General features: G+C 46.8%; 6 non-coding genes across 6 annotated transcripts; all 6 read right to left on the bottom strand.

Annotated features, from left to right (window-relative positions):
• Positions 1–2,963: 2,963 nt before the first annotated feature.
• Trnak-uuu (transfer RNA lysine (anticodon UUU)) lies at positions 2,964–3,036 on the bottom strand. Its single transcript has one exon. It is a non-coding gene; the product is annotated as a tRNA-Lys (tRNA).
• A 3,276-nt stretch (positions 3,037–6,312) lies between these two features.
• On the bottom strand, positions 6,313–6,385 carry Trnak-uuu (transfer RNA lysine (anticodon UUU)). The gene has a single exon. It is a non-coding gene; the product is annotated as a tRNA-Lys (tRNA).
• Positions 6,386–6,791: 406 nt separating this feature from the next.
• On the bottom strand, positions 6,792–6,864 carry Trnak-uuu (transfer RNA lysine (anticodon UUU)). The gene has a single exon. It is a non-coding gene; the product is annotated as a tRNA-Lys (tRNA).
• A 1,366-nt stretch (positions 6,865–8,230) lies between these two features.
• Positions 8,231–8,303, bottom strand: Trnak-uuu (transfer RNA lysine (anticodon UUU)). The gene has a single exon. It is a non-coding gene; the product is annotated as a tRNA-Lys (tRNA).
• Positions 8,304–8,705: 402 nt separating this feature from the next.
• On the bottom strand, positions 8,706–8,778 carry Trnak-uuu (transfer RNA lysine (anticodon UUU)). The gene has a single exon. It is a non-coding gene; the product is annotated as a tRNA-Lys (tRNA).
• Positions 8,779–16,856: 8,078 nt separating this feature from the next.
• On the bottom strand, positions 16,857–16,929 carry Trnak-uuu (transfer RNA lysine (anticodon UUU)). The gene has a single exon. It is a non-coding gene; the product is annotated as a tRNA-Lys (tRNA).
• Between the last annotated feature and the right edge of the window lie 2,857 nt (positions 16,930–19,786).

The following is a 19,786-nucleotide window of genomic DNA, read 5'->3' as shown; positions in this document are numbered from 1 at the left end:
GGTTACTCTCTTTTTTTTTTTACTACGATTAATGAAGTAAACATTTTTTTAAATCTACAGAAGAAAGAAAGAAAGGAAAACACACTCCCAGAGTGGGGACCGAACCCACTCCTGTCGATAACATGTCGAATGCCTTACCAATTCGGCTATCTGGGCGACTGTCTTCTCCTTCACTTTCTGGGCTATATATATTTACTAGAAGTGTATCTGACACTTGAGGGTGGTGGCCAGAGCTACTCTGACTACACGGGGAGAAGGCGACCTTCTTTTCAATCCCTGGGGCGTGACTTCAACGTCTACAGCCTGTCATGAGCGGGTAACTGGCGGGAAGCCCTCTTATGTACCTAGGCATCAAGGCTGCCTGAACCGAGACCCTCGCTAGGCTTTCGCAGAAGAATATAGTAAGAAAATGAGGGGCTCATTGAGGAAATACAGAAAGATAGGTCAGCAGTATACAATGCCAAAGGAGGCATAGGGGTTTGGTTAGGCTCTTTTCTTTTTTACTACGGGTAATGAAGTAAACATTTTTTTAAATCTACAGAAGAAAGAAAGAAAGAAAACCACGCGCCCAGAGTGGGGACTGAACCCACGGCTTTCGATTACATGTCGAATGCCTTACCAATTCGGCTGTCTTGGCGACTGTGTTCTTCTTCACTTTCTGGGCTATTTATATTTACTAGAAGTGTATCTGACACTTGAGGGTGGTGGCCAGCGCCACTCTGACTACACGGGGAGAAGGGGACCTTCTTTTCAACCCCCGGGGCGTGACTCCAACGTCTACAGCCTGTCATGAGCGGATAACTGGCGGGAAGCCCTCTTCTGTACCTAGGCATCAAGGCTGCCTGAACCGAGACCCTCGCTAAGCTTTCGCAGAATAATATAGTAAGGAAATGAGGGGCTCGTTAAGGAAATACACAAAGATAGGTCAGCAGTCTACAATGCCAAAGCAGGCATAGGTGTTTGGTTAGGCTCTTTTCTTTTTTACTACGGCTAATGAAGTAAACATTTTTTTTAAATCTACAGAAAAAAGAAAGAAAGATAAACACGCACCCAGAGTGGGGACTGAACCCACGGCTTTCGATTACATGTCGAATGCCTTACCAATTCGGCTATCTTGGCGACTGTGTTCTTCTTCACTCTCTGGGCTATTTATATTTACTAGAAGTGTATCTGACACTTGAGGGTGGTGGCCAGCGCCACTCTGACTACACGGGGAGAAGGGGACCTTCTTTTCAACCCCCGGGGCGTGACTCCAACGTCTACAGCCTGTCATGAGCGGATAACTGGCGGGAAGCCCTCTTCTGTACCTAGGCATCAAGGCTGCCTGAACCGAGACCCTCGCTAGGCTTTCGCAGAATAATTTAGTAAGGAAATGAGGGGCTCGTTGAGGAAATACAGAAAGATAGGTCAGCAGTCTACAATGCCAAAGGAGGCATAGGGGTTTGGTTAGGCTCTTTTCTTTTTTACTACGGTTAATGAAGTAAACATTTCTTTTAAATCTACAGAAAAAAGAAAGAAAGATAAACACGCACCCAGAGTGGAGATGAACCCACGCCTTTCGATTACATGTCGAATGACTTACCAATTCGGCTATCTGGGCGACTGTGTTCTCCTTCACTTTCTGGGCTTTTTATATTTACTAGAAGTGTATCTGACACTTGAGGGTGGTGGCCAGCGCCACTCTGACTACACGGGGAGAAGGGGACCTTCTTTTCCACCCCCGGGGCGTGACTCCAACATCTACAGGCTGTCATGAGCGGGTAACTGGCGGGAAGCCCTCTTATGTGCCTAGGCATCAATGCTGCCTGAACTGAGATCCTCGCTAGTCTTTCGCAGAATAATATAGTAGGGAAACGAGGGGCTCGTTGAGGAAATACAGAAAGATAGGTCAGCTGTCTACAATGCCAAAGGAGGCATAGGGGTGTGGTTAGGCTCTTTTTTTTACTACAGGTATTGAAGTAAACATTTTTTTTAAATCTACAGAAAAAAGAAAGAAAAACGCGGCCAGAGTGGGGACCGAACCCACGCCTTTCGATTACATGTCGAATGCCTTAACAAATTCGGCTATCTTGGCGACTGTGTTCTTCCTCACTTTCTGGGATATTTATATTTAGTAGAGGTGTATCTGACACTTGAGGGTGGTGGCCATTGCCACTTTGACTACACGGGGAGAAGGGGACCTTCTTTTCAACCCCCGGGCGTGACTCCAACGTCTACAGCCTGTCATGAGCGGGTAACTGGCGGGAAGCCCTCTTATGTACCTAGACATCAAGGCTGCCTGAACCGAGACCCTCGCTAGGCTTTCGCAGAATAATATAGTAGGGAAATGAGGGGCTCGTTGAGGAAATACAGAAAGATAGGTCAGCTGTCTACAATGCCAAAGGAGGCATAGGGGTGTGGTTAGGCTCTTTTCTTTTTTACTATTGTTAATGAAGTAAACATTTTTTTTATTCTACAGAAGAAAGAAAGAAAGAAAAACACGCGCCCAGAGTGGGGACCGAACCCACGCCTTTCGATTAAATGTCGAATGCCTTAACAAATTTGTCTATCTGGGCGACTGTGTTCTCCTTCACTTTCTGGGCTATATATATTTACTAGAAGTGTATCTGACACTTGAGGGTGGTGGCCAGCGCCACTCTGACTACACGTGGAGAAGGCGACCTTCTTTTCAACCCCCGGGGCGTGACTCCAACGTCTACAGCCTGTCATGAGCGGGTAACTGGCGGGAAGCCCTCTTATGTACCTAGGCATCAAGGCTGCCTGAACCGAGATCCTCGCTAGTCTTTCGCAGAATAATATAGTAGGGAAACGAGGGGCGCGTTGAGGAAATACAGAAAGATAGGTCAGCTGTCTACAATGCCAAAGGAGGCATAGGGGTGTGGTTAGGCTCTTTTTTTTTACTACGGGTATTGAAGTAAACATTTTTTTTAAATCTACAGAAAAAAGAAAGAAAGAAAAACACGCGCCCAGAGTGGGGACCGAACCCACGCCTTTCGATTAAATGTCGAATGCCTTAACAAATTCGGCTATCTGGGCGACTGTGTTCTCCTTCACTTTCTGGGCTATATATATTTACTAGAAGTGTATCTGACACTTGAGGGTGGTGGCCATTGCCACTTTGACTACACGGGGAGAAGGGGACCTTCTTTTCAACCCCCGGGCGTGACTCCAACGTCTACAGCCTGTCATGAGCAGGTAACTGGCGGGAAGCCCTCTTATGTACCTAGGCATCAAGGCTGCCTGAACCGAGACCCTCGCTAGGCTTTCGCAGAATAATATAGTAGGGAAATGAGGGGCTCGTTGAGGAAATACAGAAAGATAGGTCAGCTGTCTACAATGCCAAAGGAGGCATAGGGGTGTGGTTAGGCTCTTTTCTTTTTACAACGGGCAATGAAGTAAACATTTTTTTTAATTCTACAGAAGAAAGAAAGAAAGAAAAACACGCGCCCATAGTGGGGACCGAACCCACGCCTTTCGATTAAATGTCGAATGCCTTAACAAATTTGGCTATCTGGGCGACTGTGTTCTCCTTCACTTTCTGGGCTATATATATTTACTAGAAGTGTATTTGACACTTGAGGGTGGTGGCCAGTGCCACTCTGACAACACGGGGAGAAGGCGACCTTCTTTTCAACCCCTCGGGGCGTGACTCCAACGTCTACAGCCTGTCATGAGCGGGTAACTTGCGGGAAGCCCTCTTATGTTCCTAGGCATCAAGGCTGCCTGAACCGAGACCCTCGCTAGGCTTTCGCAGAATAATATAGTAAGAAATGAGGGGCTCGTTGAGGAAATAAAGAAAGATAGGTCAGCAGTCTACAATGCCAAAAGAGGCATAGGGGTGTGGTTAGGATCTATTCTTTTTTACTACGGTTAATGAAGTAAACATTTTTTTTAAATCTACAGAAGAAAGAAGGAAAACCACGCGCCCAGAGTGGGGACCGAACCCACGGCTTTCTATTACATGTCAAATGCCTTACCAATTCGGATATTTGGGCGACTGTGTTCTCCTTCACTTTCTGGGCTATTTATATTTACTAGATGTGTATCTGAAACTTGAGGGTGGTGGCCAGCGCCACTCTGACTTCACGGGGAGAAGGGGACCTTCTTTTCAACCCCCGGGGCGTGACTCCAACGTCTACAGCCTGTCATAAGCGGATAACTGGCGGGAAGCCCTCTTCTGTACCTAGGCATCAAGGCTGCCTGAACCGAGACCCTCGCTAAGCTTTCGCAGAATAATATAGTAAGGAAATGAGGGGCTCGTTGAGGAAATACAGAAAGATAGGTCAGCAGTCTACAATGCCAAAGGAGGCATAGGGGTTTGGTTAGGCTCTTTTCTTTTTTACTACGGCTAATGAAGTAAACATTTTTTTAAATCTACAGAAGAAAGAAAGATAAACACGCACCCAGAGTGGGGACTGAACCCATGGCTTTCGATTACATGTCGAATGCCTTACCAATTCGGCTATCTTGGCGACTGTGTTCTCCTTCACTTTCTGGGCTTTTTATATTTACTAGAAGTGTATCTGACACTTGAGGGTGGTGGCCAGCGCCACTCTGACTACACGGGGAGAAGGGGACCTTCTTTTCAACCCTTGCGGCGTGACTCCAACATCTACAGCCTGTCATGAGCGGGTAACTGGCGGGAAGCCCTCTTATGTGCCTAGGCATCAAGGCTGCCTGAACCGAGATCCTCGCTAGTCTTTCGCAGAATAATATAGTAGGGAAACGAGGGGCTCGTTGAGGAAATACAGAAAGATAGGTCAGCTGTCTACAATGCCAAAGGAGGCATAGGAGTGTGGTTAGGCTCTTTTTTTTTACTACAGGTATTGAAGTAAACATTTTTTTTAAATCTACAGAAAAAAGAAAGAAAAACACGCGCCCAGAGTGGGGACCGAACCCACGCCTTTCGATTACATGTCGAATGCCTTAACAAATTCGGCTATCTGGGCGACTGTGTTCTCCTTCACTTTCTGGGCTATACATATTTACTAGAAGTGTATCTGACACTTGAGGGTGGTGGCCAGTGCCACTCTGACTACACGGGAGAAGGCGACCTTCTTTTCAACCCCCGGGGCGTGACTCCGTCTACAGCCTGTCATGAGCGGGTAACTGGCGGGAAGCCCTCTTATGTACCTAGGCATCAAGGCTGCCTGAACCGAGACCCTCGCTAGGCTTTCGCAGAATAATACAGTAAGAAAATGAGGGGCTCCTTGAGGAAATACAGAAAGATAGGTCAGCAGTCTACAATGCCAAAGGAGGCTTGGGGGTGCGGTTAGGCTCTTTTCTTTTTTACTACGGTTAATGAAGTAAACATTTTTTTTAAATCTACAGAAGAAAGAAAGAAAGAAAACCATGCGCCCAGAGTGGGGACTGAACCCACGGCTTTCGATTACATGTCGAATGCCTTACCAATTCGGCTATCTTGGCGACTGTGTTCTTCTTCACTTTCTGGGATATTTATATTTAGTAGAGGTGTATCTGACACTTGAGGGTGGTGGCCATTGCCACTTTGACTACACGGGGAGAAGGGGACCTTCTTTTCAACCCCCGGGCGTGACTCCAACGTCTACAGCCTGTCATGAGTGGGTAACTGGCGGGAAGCCCTCTTATATACCTAGACATCAAGGCTGCCTGAACCGAGACCCTCGCTAGGCTTTCGCAGAATAATATAGTAGGGAAATGAGGGGCTCGTTGAGGAAATACAGAAAGATAGGTCAGCTGTCTACAATGCCAAAGGAGGCATAGGGGTGTGGTTAGGCTCTTTTCTTTTTTACTATGGTTAATGAAGAAAACATTTTTTTTTAATTCTACAGAAGAAAGAAAGAAAAACACGCGCCCAGAGTGGGGACCGAACCCACGCCTTTCGATTAAATGTCGAATGCCTTAACAAATTCGTCTATCTGGGCGACTGTGTTCTCCTTCACTTTCTGGGCTATATATATTTACTAGAAGTGTATCTGACACTTGAGGGTGGTGGCCAGCGCCGCTCTTACTACACGTGGAGAAGGTGACCTTCTTTTCAACCCCCGGGGCGTGACTCCAACGTCTACAGCCTGTCATGAGCGGGTAACTGGCGGGAAGCCCTCTTATGTACCTAGGCATCAAGCCTGCCTGAACCGAGATCCTCGCTAGTCTTTCGCAGAATAATATAGTAGGGAAACGAGGGGCGCGTTGAGGAAATACAGAAAGATAGGTCAGCTGTCTACAATGCCAAAGGAGGCATAGGGGTGTGGTTAGGCTCTTTTTTTTACTACGGGTATTGAAGTAAACATTTTTTTAAATCTACAGAAAAAAGAAAGAAAGAAAAACACGCGCCCAGAGTGGGGACCGAACCCACGCCTTTCGATTAAATGTCGAATGCCTTAACAAATTCGGCTATCTGGGCGACTGTGTTCTTCACTTTCTGGGCTATATATATTTACTAGAAGTGTATCTGACACTTGAGGGTGGTGGCCATTGCCACTTTGACTACACGGGGAGAAGGGGACCTTCTTTTCAACCCCCGGGCGTGACTCCAACGTCTACAGCCTGTCATGAGCAGGTAACTGGTGGGAAGCCCTCTTATGTACCTAGGCATCAAGGCTGCCTGAACCGAGACCCTCGCAAGGCTTTCGCAGAATAATATAGTAGGGAAATGAAGGGCTCGTTGAGGAAATACAGAAAGATAGGTCAGCTGTCTACAATGCCAAAGGAGGCATAGGGGTGTGGTTAGGCTCTTTTCTTTTTTACAACGGGCAATGAAGTAAACATTTTTTTTAATTCTACAGAAGAAAGAAAGAAAGAAAAACACGCGCCCATAGTGGGGATCGAACCCACGCCTTTCGATTAAATGTCGAATGCCTTAACAAATTTGGCTATCTGGGCGACTGTGTTCTCCTTCACTTTCTGGGCTATTTATATTTACTAGATGTGTATCTGACACTTGAGGGTGGTGGCCAGCGCCACTCTGACTTCACGGGGAGAAGGGGACCTTCTTTTCAACCACTGTGGCGTGACTCCAATGTCTACAGCCTGTCATGAGCGGGTAACTGGCGGGAAGCCCTCTTATGTTCCTAGGCATCAAGGCTGCCTGAACCGAGACCCTCGCTAGGCTTTCGCAGAATAATATAGTAAAGAATTGAGGGGCTCGTTGAGGAAATACAGAAAGATAGGTCAGCAGTCTACAATGCCAAAGGAGGCATAGCGGTGTAGTTAGGCTTTTTTCTTTTTTACTACGGTTAATGAAGTAAACATTTTTTTAATCTACAGAAGAAAGAAAGAAAGAAAAACACGCGCCCAGAGTGGGGACCGAACCCACGCCTTTCGATTACATGTCGAATGCCTTACCAATTCGGTTATCTGGGCGACTGTGTTCTTCTTCACTTTCTGGGATATTTATATTTAGTAGAGGTGTATCTGACACTTGAGGGTGGTGGCCATTGCCACTTTGACTACACGGGGAGAAGGGGACCTTCTTTTCAACCCCCGGGCGTGACTCCAACGTCTACAGCCTGTCATGAGTGGGTAACTGGCGGGAAGCCCTCTTATATACCTAGACATCAAGGCTGCCTGAACCGAGACCCTCGCTAGGCTTTCGCAGAATAATACAGTAAGAAAATGAGGGGCTCCTTGAGGAAATACAGAAAGATAGGTCAGCAGTCTACAATGCCAAAGGAGGCTTGGGGGTGCGGTTAGGCTCTTTTCTTTTTTACTACGGTTAATGAAGTAAACATTTTTTTAAATCTACAGAAGATAGAAAGAAAGAAAACCATGCGCCCAGAGTGGGGACTGAACCCACGGCTTTCGATTACATGTCGAATGCCTTACCAATTCGGCTATCTTGGCGACTGTGTTCTTCTTCACTTTCTGGGATATTTATATTTAGTAGAGGTGTATCTGACACTTGAGGGTGGTGGCCATTGCCACTTTGACTACACGGGGAGAAGGGGACCTTCTTTTCAACCCCCGGGGCGTGACTCCAACGTCTACAGCCTGTTATGAGCGGGTAACTGGCGGGAAGCCCTCTTATGTACCTAGGCATCAAGCCTGCCTGAACCGAGATCCTCGCTAGTCTTTCGCAGAATAATATAGTAGGGAAACGAGGGGCGCGTTGAGGAAATACAGAAAGATAGGTCAGCTGTCTACAATGCCAAAGGAGGCATAGGGGTGTGGTTAGGCTCTTTTTTTTACTACGGGTATTGAAGTAAACATTTTTTTAAATCTACAGAAAAAAGAAAGAAAGAAAAACACGCGCCCAGAGTGGGGACCGAACCCACGCCTTTCGATTAAATGTCGAATGCCTTAACAAATTCGGCTATCTGGGCGACTGTGTTCTTCACTTTCTGGGCTATATATATTTACTAGAAGTGTATCTGACACTTGAGGGTGGTGGCCATTGCCACTTTGACTACACGGGGAGAAGGGGACCTTCTTTTCAACCCCCGGGCGTGACTCCAACGTCTACAGCCTGTCATGAGCAGGTAACTGGTGGGAAGCCCTCTTATGTACCTAGGCATCAAGGCTGCCTGAACCGAGACCCTCGCAAGGCTTTCGCAGAATAATATAGTAGGGAAACGAGGGGCGCGTTGAGGAAATACAGAAAGATAGGTCAGCTGTCTACAATGCCAAAGGAGGCATAGGGGTGTGGTTAGGCTCTTTTTTTTACTACGGGTATTGAAGTAAACATTTTTTTAAATCTACAGAAAAAAGAAAGAAAGAAAAACACGCGCCCAGAGTGGGGACCGAACCCACGCCTTTCGATTAAATGTCGAATGCCTTAACAAATTCGGCTATCTGGGCGACTGTGTTCTTCACTTTCTGGGCTATATATATTTACTAGAAGTGTATCTGACACTTGAGGGTGGTGGCCATTGCCACTTTGACTACACGGGGAGAAGGGGACCTTCTTTTCAACCCCCGGGCGTGACTCCAACGTCTACAGCCTGTCATGAGCAGGTAACTGGTGGGAAGCCCTCTTATGTACCTAGGCATCAAGGCTGCCTGAACCGAGACCCTCGCAAGGCTTTCGCAGAATAATATAGTAGGGAAATGAGGGGCTCGTTGAGGAAATACAGAAAGATAGGTCAGCTGTCTACAATGCCAAAGGAGGCATAGGGGTGTGGTTAGGCTCTTTTCTTTTTTACAACGGGCAATGAAGTAAACATTTTTTTAATTCTACAGAAGAAAGAAAGAAAGAAAAACACGCGCCCATAGTGGGGATCGAACCCACGCCTTTCGATTAAATGTCGAATGCCTTAACAAATTTGGCTATCTCGGCGACTGTGTTCTCCTTCACTTTCTGGGCTATATATATTTACTAGAAGTGTATTTGACACTTGAGGGTGGTGGCCAGTGCCACTCTGACAACACGGGGAGAAGGCGACCTTCTTTTCAACCCCCGGGGCGTGACTCCAACGTCTACAGCCTGTCATGAGCGGGTAACTGGCGGGAAGCCCTCTTATGTTCCTAGGCATCAAGGCTGCCTGAACCGAGACCCTCGCTAGGCTTTCGCAGAATGATATATAGTAAGAAATGAGGGGCTCGTTGAGGAAATACAGAAAGATAGGTCAGCAGTCTACAATGCCAAAAGAGGCATAGGGGTGTGGTTAGGATCTATTCTTTTTTACTACGGTTAATGAAGTAAACATTTTTTTTAAATCTACAGAAGAAAGAAGGAAAACCACGCGCCCAGAGTGGGGACCGAACCCACGGCTTTCTATTACATGTCAAATGCCTTACCAATTCGGATATTTGGGCGACTGTGTTCTCCTTCACTTTCTGGGCTATTTATATTTACTAGATGTGTATCTGACACTTGAGGGTGGTGGCCAGCGCCACTCCGACTACACGGGGAGAAGGGGACCTTCTTTTCAACCCCCGGGGCGTGACTCCAACGTCTACAGCCTGTCATGAGCGGGTAACTGGCGGGAAGCCCTCTTATGTTCCTAGGCATCAAGGCTGCCTGAACCGAGACCCTCGCTAGGCTTTCGCAGAATAATATAGTAAAGAATTGAGGGCCTCGTTGAGGAAATACAGAAAGATAGGTCAGCAGTCTACAATGCCAAAGGAGGCATAGCGGTGTAGTTAGGCTTTTTTCTTTTTTACTACGGTTAATGAAGTAAACATTTTTTTAATCTACAGAAGAAAGAAAGAAAGAAAAACACGCGCCCAGAGTGGGGACCGAACCCACGCCTTTCGATTACATGTCGAATGCCTTACCAATTCGGTTATCTGGGCGACTGTGTTCTCCTTCACTTTCTGGGCTTTTTATATTTACTAGAAGTGTATCTGACACTTGAGAGTGGTGGCCAGCGCCACATTGACTACACGGGGAGAAGGGGACCTTCTTTTCAACCCCCGGGGCGTGACTCCAAAGTCCACAGCCTGTCATGAGCGGGTAACTGGCGGGAAGCCCTCTTATATACCTAGGCATCAAGGCTGCCTGAACCGAGACCCTCGCTAAGCTTTCGCAGAATATTATAGTAATAAAATGAGGGGCTCGTTGAGGAAATACAGAAAGATAGTTCAGCAGTCTACAATGCCAAAGGAGGCATAGGGGTGTGGATAGGCTCTTTTCTTTTTTACTATGGGTAATGAAGTAAACATTTTTTGAAATCTACAGAGAAAAGAAAGAAAGACAAACACGCACCCAGAGTGGAGACTGAACCCACGCCTTTCAATTACATGTCGAATGACTTACCAATACGGCTATCTGAGTGACTGTGTCTTCCTTCACTTTCTGGGATATTTATATTTACTAGAGGTGTATCTGACACTTGAGGGTGGTGGCCAGCGCTACTCTGACTACACGGGGAGAAGGCGACCTTCTTTTCAACCCCCGGGGCGTGACTCCAACGTCTACAGCCTGTCATGAGCGGGTAACTGGCGGGAAGCCCTCTTATATACCTAGGCATCAAGGCTGCCTGAACCGAGACCCTCGCTGGGCTTTCGCAGAATAATATAGTAAAGAATTGAGGGGCTCGTTGAGGAAATACAGAAAGATAGGTCAGCAGTCTACAATGCCAAAGGAGGCATAGCGGTGTGGTTAGGCTTTTTTCTTTTTTACTACGGTTAATGAAGTAAACATTTTTTTTAATCTACAGAAGTAAGAAAGAAAAACACGCGCCCAGAGTGGGGACCGAACCCACGCCTTTCGATTACATGTCGAATGCTTTACCAATTCGGCTATCTGGAAGACTGTGTTCTCCTTCACTTTCTGGGCTATTTATATTTACTATAAGTGTATCTGACACTTGAGGGTGGTGGCCAGCGCCACTCTGACTACACGGGGAGAAGGGGACCTTCTTTTCAACCCCCGGGGCGTGACTCCAACGTCTACAGCCTGTCATGAGCGGGTAACTGGTGGGAAGCCCTCTTATGTACCTAGGCACCAAGGCTGCCTGAACCGAGACCCTCGCTAGGCTTTCGCAGAATAATATAGTAAGGAAATGAAGGGCTCGTTGAGGAAATACAGAAAGATAGGTCAGCAGCCTACAATGCCAAAGGAGGCATAGGGGTGTGGTTAGGCTCTTTTCTTTTTTACTACGGTTAATGAAGTAAACATTTTTAAATCTACAGAAGAAAGAAAGAAAGAAAACCATGCGCCCAGAGTGGGGACCGAACCCACACCTTTCGATTACATGTCGAATGCCTTACCAATTCGGATATCTGGACGACTGTGTTCTCCTTCACTTTCTGGGCTATTTATATTTACTAGAAGTGTATCTGACACTTGAGGATGGTGGCCAGCGCCACTCCGACTACACGGGGAGAAGGGGACCTTCTTTTCAACCCCTGGGGCGTGACTCCAACGTCTACAGCCTGTCATGAGCGGGAAACTGGCGGGAAGCCCTCTTATGTACATAGGCACCAAGGCTGCCTGAACCGAGACCATCGCAAGCCTTTTGCAGAATAATATAGTAAGAAATTGAGGGGCTCGTTGAGGAAATACAGAAAGATAGGTCAGCAGTCTACAATGCCAAAGGAGGCATAGGGGTTTGGTTAGGATCTATTCTTTTTTACTACATTTAATGAAGTAAACATTTTTTTAAATTTACAGAAGAAAGAAAGAAAAACACGCGACCAGAGTGGGGACTGAACCCATGGCTTTCGATTACATGTCGAATGCCTTACCAATTCGGCTATCTGAGTGACTGTGTTCTCCTTCACTTTCAGGGATATTTATATTTACTAGAGGTGTATCTGACACTTGAGGGTGGTGGCCAGCGCCACTTTGACTACACGGGGAGAAGGGGACCTTCTTTTAAACCCCTGGGGCGTGACTCCAACGTCTACAGCCTGTCATGAGCGGGTAACTGGCGGGAAGCCCTCTTATGTACCTAGGGATCAAGGCTGCCTGAACCGAGACCCTCGCTAGGCTTTCGCAGAATAATATAGTAAGGAATTGAGGGGCTCGTTGAGGAAATACAGAAAGATAGGTCAGCAGTCTACAATGCCAAAGGAGGCATAGCGGTGTGGTTAGGCTTTTTTTTTTTTTACTACGGTTAATGAAGTAAACATTTTTTTAATCTACAGAAGAAAGAAAGAAAGAAAAACACGCGCCCAAAGTCGGGACCGAACTCCCGCCTTTCGATTACATGTCGAATGCCTTACCAATTCGGTTATCTGGGCGACTGTGTTCTCCTTCACCTTCTGGGCTTTTTATATTTACTAGAAGTGTATCTGACACTTGAGAGTGGTGGCCAGTGCCACTCTGACTACACGGGGAGAAGGAGACCTTCTTTTCAACCCCCGGGGCGTGACTCCAACATCTACAGCCTGTCATCAGCGGTTAACTGGCGGGAAGCCCTCTTATGTACCTAGGCATCAAGGCTGCCTTAACCGAGACCCTCGCTAGGCTTTCGCAGAATATTATAGTAAAAAAATGAGGGGCTCGTTGAGGAAATACAGAAAGATAGGTCAGCAGTCTACAATGCCAAAGGAGGCATAGGGGTGTGGTTAGGCTCTTTTCTTTTTTACTACGGTTAATGAAGTAAACATTTTTTTAAAATCTACAGAAGAAAGAAAGAAAAAAAACCACGCGCCCAGAGTGGGGACCGAACCCACGCCTTTCGATTACATGTCGAATGCCTTACCAATTCGGATATCTGGGCGACTGTGTTCTCCTTCACTTTCTGGGCTATTTATATTTACTAGAAGTGTATCTGACACTTGAGGGTGGTGGCCAGCGCCACTCCGACTACACGGGGAGAAGGGGACCTTCTTTTCAACCCCTGGGGCGTAACTCCAACGTCTACAGCCTGTCATGAGCGGGAAACTGGCGGGAAGCCCTCTTATGTACCTAGGCACCAAGGCTGCCTGAACCGAGACCCTCGCAAGCCTTTCGCAGAATAATATAGTAAGAAATTGAGGGGCTCGTTGAGGAAATACAGAAAGATAGGTCAGCAGTCTACAATGCCAAAGGAGGCATAGGGGTGTGGTTAGGCTCTTTTCTTTTTTTCTACGGGGAATGAAGTAAACATTTTTTTTAAATCTACAGAAGAAAGAAAGAAAACCACGTGCCCAGAGTGGGGACCGAACCCACGGCTTTCTATTACATGTCAAATGCCTTACCAATACGGCTATCTGGGCGACTGTGTTCTCCTTCACTTTCTGGGCTATTTATATTTACTAGAAGTGTATCTGACACTTGAGGGTGGTGGCCAGCGCCACTCTGACTACACGTGGAGAAGGGAACCTTCTTTTCAACCCCCGGGGTGTGACTCCAAGGTCTACAGCCTGTCATGAGCGGGTAACTGGCGGGAAGCCCTCTTATGTACATAGGCATCAATGCTGCCTGAACCAAGACCCTCGCAAGGCTTTCGCAGAATAATATAGTAAGGAAATGAGGGGCTCATTGAGGAAATACAAAAAGATAGGTCAGCAGTCTACAATGCCAAAGGAGGCATAGGGGTGTGGTTAGGCTCTTTTCTTTTTTTCTACGGGTAATGAAGTAAACATTTTTTTAAATCTAGAGAAGAAATAAAGAAACAAAAACACGCGCCCAGAGTGGTGACCGAACCCACGCCTTTCGATTACACGTCGAATGCCTTACCAATACGGCTATCTGGGCGACTGTGTTCTCCTTCACTTTCTGGGCTATTTATATTTACTAGAAGTGTATCTGACACTTGAGGGTGGTGGCCAGCGCCACTCTGACTACCCGGGGAGAAGGGGACCTTCTTTTCAACCCCCGGGGCATGACTCCAACGTCTACAGCCTGTCATTGGCGGGTAACTGGCGGGAAGCCCTCTTATGTACCTAGGCATCAAGGCTGCCTGAACCGAGACCCTCGCTAGGCTTTCGCAGAATAATGCAGTAAGAAATTGAGGGGCTCGTTGAGGAAATACAGAAAGATAGGTCAGCAGTCTACAATGCCAAAGGAGGACTAGTGGTGTGGTTAGGCTCTTTTGTTTTTTACTACGGGTAATGAAGTAAACATTTTTTTTTCTACAGAAGAAAGAAAGAAAAACACGCGCCCAGCGTGGGGACCGAACCCACGCGTTTCGATTACATGTCGAATGCTTTACCAATTCGGCTGTCTGGGCGACTTGGTTCTCCTTCACTTTCTGGGCTATTGATATTTACTAGAAGTGTATCTGACACTTAAGGGTGGTGGCCAGCGCCACTCTGACTACCCGGGGAGAAGGGGACCTTCTTTTCAACCCCCGGGGCGTGACTCCAACGTCTACAGCCTGTCATGAGCGGGTAACTGGCGGGAAGCCCTCTTATGTACCTAGGCACCAAGGCTGCCTGAACCGAGACCCTCGCTAAGCTTTTGCAGAATAATATACTAAGGAAATGAAGGGCTCGTTGAGGAAATACAGAAAGATAGGTCAGCAGTCTACAATGCCAAAGGAGGCATAGGGGTGTGGTTAGGCTCTTTTCTTTTTAGCTATGGTTAATGAAGTAAACATTTTTTTTTAATGTACAGAAGAAAGGAAGAAAGAAAAACACGCGCCCAGAGTGGTGACCGAACCCATGCCTCTCGATTACATGTCGAATGCCTTACCAATATTGCTATCTGGGCGAGAGTGTTCTCCTTCACTTTCAGGGCTATTTATATTTATTAGAATTCTATCTCACACTTGAGGGTGGTGGCCAGCGCCACTCTAACTACACGGGGAGAAGGGGACCTTCTTTTCAACCCCCGGGGTGTGACTCCAAGGTCTACAGCCTGTCATGAGCGGGTAACTCGCGGGAAGCCCTCTTATGTACCTAGGCATCAAGGCTGCCTGAACCGAGACCCTCGCTCTGCTTTCGAAGAATAATATAGCAAGGAAATTCGGGGCTCGTTGAGGAAATACAGAAAGATAGGTCAGCAGTGTACAATGCCAAAGGAAGCATAGGGGTGTGGTTAGGCTCTTTTCTTTTTTACTACGGTTAATGAAGTAAACATTTTTTTTAAATCTACAGAAGAAAAAAAGAAAGAAAACCACGCGCCCAGAGTGGGGACTGAACCCACGGCTTTCGATTACATGTCGAATGCCTTACCAATTCGGATATCTGGACGACTGTGTTCTCCTTCACTTTCTGGGCTATTTATATTTACTAGAAGTGTATCTGACACTTGATGGTGGTGGCCAGCGCCACTCTGACTACACGGGGAGAAGGGGACCTTCTTTTCAACCCCCGGGGCGTGACTCCAACGTCTAGAGCCTGTCATGAGCGGATAACTGGCGGGAAGCCCTCTTCTGTACCTAGGCATCAAGGCTGCCTGAACCGAGACCCTCGCTAGGCTTTCGCAGAATAATATAGTAAGGAAATGAGGGGCTCGTTGAGGAAATATAGAAAGATAGGTCAGCAGTCTACAATGCCAAAGGAGGCATAGGGGTTTGGTTAGGCTCTTTTCTTTTTTACTACAGTTAATGAAGTAAACATTTTTTTTTAAATCTACAGAAAAAAGAAAGAAAGAAAAACACGCACCCAGAGTGGAGACTGAACCCACGCCTTTCGATTACATGTCGAATGACTTACCAATTCGGCTATCTGAGCGACTGTGTTCTCGTTCACTTTCTGGGATATTTATATTTACTTGAGGTGTATCTGACACTTGAGGGTGGTGGCCAGCGCCACTTTGACTACACGGGGAGAAGGGGACCTTCTTTTCAACCCCCGGGGCGTGACTCCAACGTCTACAGCCTGTCATGAGCGGGTAACTGGAGGGAAGCCCTCTTATGTACCTAGGCATCAAGGCTGCCTGAACCGAGACCCTCGCTAGGCTTTCGCAGAATAATATAGTAAGGAATTGAGGGGCTCGTTGAGGAAATACAGAAAGATAGGTCAGCAGTCTACAATGCCAAAGGAGGCATAGCGGTGTGTTTAGGCTTTTTCTTTTCTACTACGGTTATAAAGTAAACATTTTTTTTAATATACAGAAGAAAGAAAGAAAGAAAAACACGCGCCCAGAGTGGGGACCGAACCCCCGCCTTTCGATTACATGTCGAATGCCTTACCAATTCGGCTATCTGGGTGACGGTGTTCTCCTTCACTTTCTGGGCTATTTATACTTACTAGAAGTGTATCTGACACTTGAGGGTGGTGGCCAGTGCCACTCTGACTACACGGGGAGAAAGGGACCTTCTTTTCAACCCCCGGTGCTTGACTCCAACGTCTACAGCCTGTCATGAGCAGGTAACTGGCGGGAAGCCCTCCTATGTACCTAGGCATCAAGGCTGCCTGAACCGAGACCCTCGCTAGGCTTTCGCAGAATAATATAGTAAATAATGAGGGGCTCATTGAGGAAATACAGAAAGATAGGCCAGCAGTCTACAATGCCAAAAGAGGCATAGGGGTGCGGTTAGGATCTATTCTTTTTTACTACGGTTAATGAAGTAAACATTTTTTTTAAATCTGCAGAAGAAAGAAAGAAAAACACACGCCCAGAGTGGGGATCGAACCCACGCCTTTCGAATAAATGTCGAATGCCTTAACAAATTCGGCTATCTGGGCACTGTGTTCTCCTTCACTTTCTGGGGTATATATATTTACTAGAAGTGTATCTGACACTTGAGGGTGGTGGCCAGTGCCACTCTGGGTACACGGGGAGAAGGCGACCTTCTTTTCAACTCCCGGGGCGTGACTCCAACGTCTACAGCCTGTCATGAGCGGGTAACTGGCGGGAACCCTCTTATGTACCTAGGCATCAAGGCTGCCTGAACCGAGACCCTCGCTAGGCTTTCGCAGAATAATATAGTAAATAATGAGGGGCTCATTGAGGAAATACAGAAAGATAGGTCAGCAGTCTACAATGCCAAAAGAGGCATAGGGGTGCGGTTAGGATCTATTCTTTTTTACTACGGTTAATGAAGTAAACATTTTTTTTAAATCTACAGAAGAAAGAAAGAAAACCACGCGCCCAGAGTGGGGACTGAACCCACGGCTTTCTATTACATGTCAAATGCCTTACCAATTCGGATATTTGGGCAACTGTGTTCTCCTTCACTTTCTGGGCTATTTATATTTACTAGATGTGTATTTGACACTTGAGGGTGGTGGCCAGTGCCACTCTGACTACACGGGGAGAAGGGGACCTTCTTTTCAACCCCTGCGGCGTGACTCCAACGTCTACAGCCTGTCATGGGGGGGTAACTGGCGGGAAGCCCTCTTATGTACCTAGGCATCAAGGCTGCCTGAACCGAGACCCTCGCTAGGCTTTCGCAGAATAATATAGTAAGAAAATGAGTGGCTCATTGAGGAAATACAGAAAGATAGGTCAGCAGTCTACAATGCCAAAGGAGGCATGGGGGTGTGGTTAGGCTCTTTTTTTTACTACGGTTAATGAAGTAAACATTTTTTTTAATTTACAGAAGAAAGAAAGAAAGAAAAACACGCGCCCAGAGTGGGGACTGAACCCATGGATTTCGATTACATGTCGAATGCCTTTCCAATTCGGCTATCTGAGCGACTGTGTTCTCCTTCACTTTCTGGGCTATTTATATTTACTAGATGTGTATCTGACACTTGAGGGTGGTGGCCAGCGCCACTCTGACTACACGGGGAGAAGGGGACCTTCTTTTCAACCCCCAGGCGTGACTCCAACGTCTACAGCCTGTCATGAGCGGTTAACTGGCGGGAAGCCCTCTTATGTACCTAGGCATCAAGGCTGCCTGAACCGAGACCCTCGCTAGGCTTTCGCAGAATAATATAGTAGGGAAATGAGGGGCTCGTTTAGGAATTACAGAAACATAGGTCAGCTGTCTACAATGCCAAAGGAGGCATAGGGGTGTGGTTAGGCTCTTTTCTTTTGTACTACGGTTAATGAAGTAAACATTTTTTTTTAATTTACAGAAGAAAGAAAGAAAGAAAAACGCGCCCAGAGTGGGGACTGAACCCATTGATTTCGATTACATGTCGAATGCCTTTCCAATACGGCTATCTGAGTGACTGTGTTCTCCTTCACTTTCAGGGATATTTATATTTACTAGAGGTGTATCTGACCATTGAGGGTGGTGGCCAGCGCCACTTTGACTGCACGGGGAGAAGGGGACCTTCTTTTCAACCCCCGGGGCGTGACTCCAACGTCTACAGCCTGTCATGAGCGGGTAACTGGCGGGAATCCCTCTTATGTACCCAGGCATCAAGGCAGCCTGAACCAAGACCCTCGCTAGGTTTTCGCCGAATATTATAGTAAGGAAATGAGGGGCTCGTTGAGGAAATACAGAAAGATAGGTCAGCAGTCTACAATGCCAAAGGAGGCTAGGGGTTTGGTTAAGCTCTTTTCTTTTTTACTACGGTTAATGAAGTACACATTTTTTTTAAATCTACAGAAGAAAGAAAGAAAGAAAAAGACGCGCCCAGAGCGGGGACCAAACCCACGCCTTTCGATTACATGTCGAATGCCTTACCAATTCGGTTATCTGGGCGACTGTGTTCTCCTTCACTTTCTGGGCTTTTTATATTTACTAGAAGTGTATCTGACACTTGAGAGTGGTGGCCAGTGCCACTCTGACTACACGGAGAGAAGGGAACCTTCTTTTCAACCCCCGGGGTGTGACTCCAAGGTCTACAGCCTGTCATGAGCGGGTAACTGGCGGGAAGCCCTCTTATGTACCTAGGCATCAAGGCTGCCTGAACCGAGACCCTCGCTAGGCTTTCGCAGAATAATATAGTAAGGAAATGAGGGAGCTTGTTGAGGAAATACAAAGAGATAGGTCAGCAGTCTACAATGCCAAAGGAGGCATAGGGGTGTGGTTACTCTCTTTTCTTTTTTACTACGGTTAATGAAGTAAACATTTTTTTAAATCTACAGAAGAAAGAAAGAAAGGAAAACACACGCCCAGAGTGGGGACCGAACCCACTCCTGTCGATAACATGTCGAATGCCTTACCAATTCGGCTATCTGGGCGACTGTGTTCTCCTTCACTTTCTGGGCTATATATATTTACTAGAAGTGTATCTGACACTTGAGGGTGGTAGCCAGAGCTACTCTGACTACACGGGGAGAAGGCGACCTTCTTTTCAATCTCCGGGGCGTGACTCCGTCTACAGCCTGTCATGAGCGGGTAACTGGCGGGAAGCCCTCTTATGTACCTAGGCATCAAGGCTGCCTGAACCGAGACCCTCGCTAGGCTTTCGCAGAATAATATAGTAAGAAAATGAGGGGCTCGTTGAGGAAATACAGAAAGATAGGTCAGCAGTATACAATGCCAAAGGAGGCATAGGGGTTTGGTTAGGCTCTTTTCTTTTTTACTACGGGTAATGAAGTAAACATTTTTTTAAATCTACAGAAGAAAGAAAGAAAACCACGCGCCCAGAGTGGGGACTGAACCCACGGCTTTCGATTACATGTCGAATGCCTTACCAATTC

This window comes from Haemaphysalis longicornis, unplaced genomic scaffold (assembly GCF_048455015.1).
Source record: "Haemaphysalis longicornis isolate Haplotype H1 unplaced genomic scaffold, Haemaphysalis longicornis Haplotype H1 scaffold_11, whole genome shotgun sequence".
NCBI lineage: Eukaryota > Metazoa > Arthropoda > Arachnida > Ixodida > Ixodidae > Haemaphysalis > Haemaphysalis longicornis.
The sequence above is the reverse complement of the archived record's forward strand: the minus strand, read 5'-3'. Positions and strand labels throughout refer to the sequence as shown.